Source organism: Epinephelus moara, chromosome 22 (assembly GCF_006386435.1).
Source record: "Epinephelus moara isolate mb chromosome 22, YSFRI_EMoa_1.0, whole genome shotgun sequence".
NCBI lineage: Eukaryota > Metazoa > Chordata > Actinopteri > Perciformes > Serranidae > Epinephelus > Epinephelus moara.
This window is the reverse complement of record NC_065527.1, coordinates 34,187,343-34,189,275: the sequence shown is the minus strand read 5'-3', so window position 1 is coordinate 34,189,275 and position 1,933 is coordinate 34,187,343. Positions and strand designations below refer to the sequence as shown.

The window sequence follows — 1,933 nt, the reverse complement described above, 5'->3', positions numbered from 1 at the left end:
CCAAGCAAGGTCGGATTGCCGATGCATTCAGTAGCATAATGCCATACCAATCGACGTCCAGCAGGCACAAAGACATTACAAATGCTATAACGTACCATATTGCTACACATGATTCCCGTGTATTCAGTCACTAAAGAGGGCTTCCAGAAAATGGTTCGGACTCGTTTTTTTTTTTTTTAATTTTTATAAAGAATGCTTAGTTTTCACTGAACCCATAATCATATCGTATCGTATCGGTATCGAGATATCTGGCATAAATATCGAGATATGAAATTTTCTCCATATCGTTCAGCCCTATAGGCTATAGGCAGGTACGCATCATGGATATATAAATCAAATATTCCATCCTCAGCTGGAGTTTGGTTGTCCAGCCCAGCTGTTGACTGCAGCAGTTATTTCTTTCCATACTGTGTTTTTCTAACTTCCTTTGATGCCACTTTTCAGGCAGCCAAATAGAACCATTTGGATTGGACCTGAGGATATCAGTTTTTGCATTTCTAGCTCTAAGAAATTTCTCTTCTTGGCTGTGGTACGCCTCTCCATGTTTTAAACTCTAGGGCCGAGGCCTCTAAACCCAGAATATAGTGGAGTGGGATATGTAAATGAAAAAAGTTTTCAGCTGCCACATTTATCAACACCCAGTTATTCCGATGCTGTGATCAGCAAGATAACAACATTTCATGTATCACTCGTGAACCCCATTATTAGATGATTTCTATGCTCAGATCTGCTCTGGTTTGTATATTTGATTGATAAATGAGGGCAAGTGTGTACAAATTTAGACTCCTCACCATGAAGGAATCAATAATACTCAACTTGTGGCCTGTGGGCCCAATCTGCCCCGCAATACGGTGCTGGTAGCCCGCCAACCATTTCCCAATTCAGAATTGAAATTTATCTATTCATTCTGGGATTTCTTTTTCTTTTTTGTATTTTGAATGTAGACAAGGTGCCAAAGGGCAGAAAATAAGCATCAAAATAGAGCTTTTTTTATTTAAAAATACAGTAGGGCCAGTGGAAGATCCCCTGGAGCCCCTGACACAGGTCCAGGACAGCCCAAAATGTCCTAAAATCCTAGAAGCGCCCCTGCATACACCTGACCTGTGCGAGGCTGCTGCTACTGGATTTGCCTCTTAGTAAAGATGAGTAAGGACACCAAATGTTTGAAAGCTGAAAACAGGGAATTCAATTATTATATACTGATAAATATTATTAATGTTTGTTTATTAACTGGTCCCTGGCCTGTTCCTGTATTTTGCTTGTCACATTTTCTACTTTACTGGGAAATGATTGATTATTCAGAGCAGACAGGACAAAAAGGACTGAGATGGATTTACCTGATGCTGTATAAACGTTTCCTCAGCCAGAATTAGTTTAACCATGATGCTGTTTCACAGCACTTCATGGTCAATTAGGCCCACTTTGTCCTTCTTTATTTTGTATTTATTCCACTCCTGGTAACAGGCATTCTTTTCCACAAATAGGCCACTGATCAGGCTTCCACAGGCTATTAACCAGAGTCTGGCAGAAAGCAGAAATCCTAGAAATGGATCACTGTGACCTGAAAGTCTGCAGGTTTTAACTCCAGCCAATCAATGCAGCAGCTCATGTCACTGATTAGAGCCCTCTCTGCTTGAAGATGTGTTGATCAGAGTAATGACAGGCTATGAGACTAGACGATTATGATGATAACAGTGGCGATTGCTCTAAGACTGCAAGGGAAGCTCAGCTTCCCCTAAAATGTCAAGAAATAAGTTGTCAAATATGTACTGTTGTGTTTACATTTCATTGACTAAATATGCGCTAGAACGCGTTCAACTTTTATTCAGAATCAGCTACTTATCACAGGTCACTGACGCGACTTCCTTCTCATTCATTCCCGTAGCATCACAGTGCATTAAACAGTGTTGAAGCTCAGCGTCCAAAGACTTCA

The 1,933-nt window shown here is 40.6% G+C and overlaps 1 protein-coding gene across 4 annotated transcripts in view; it reads right to left on the bottom strand.

Moving 5' to 3' along the window:
- Window positions 1–1,933, bottom strand: part of gtf2h4 (general transcription factor IIH, polypeptide 4) — an 81,239-nt gene that overhangs the window by 20,417 nt on the left and 58,889 nt on the right. The window lies entirely within an intron of this gene.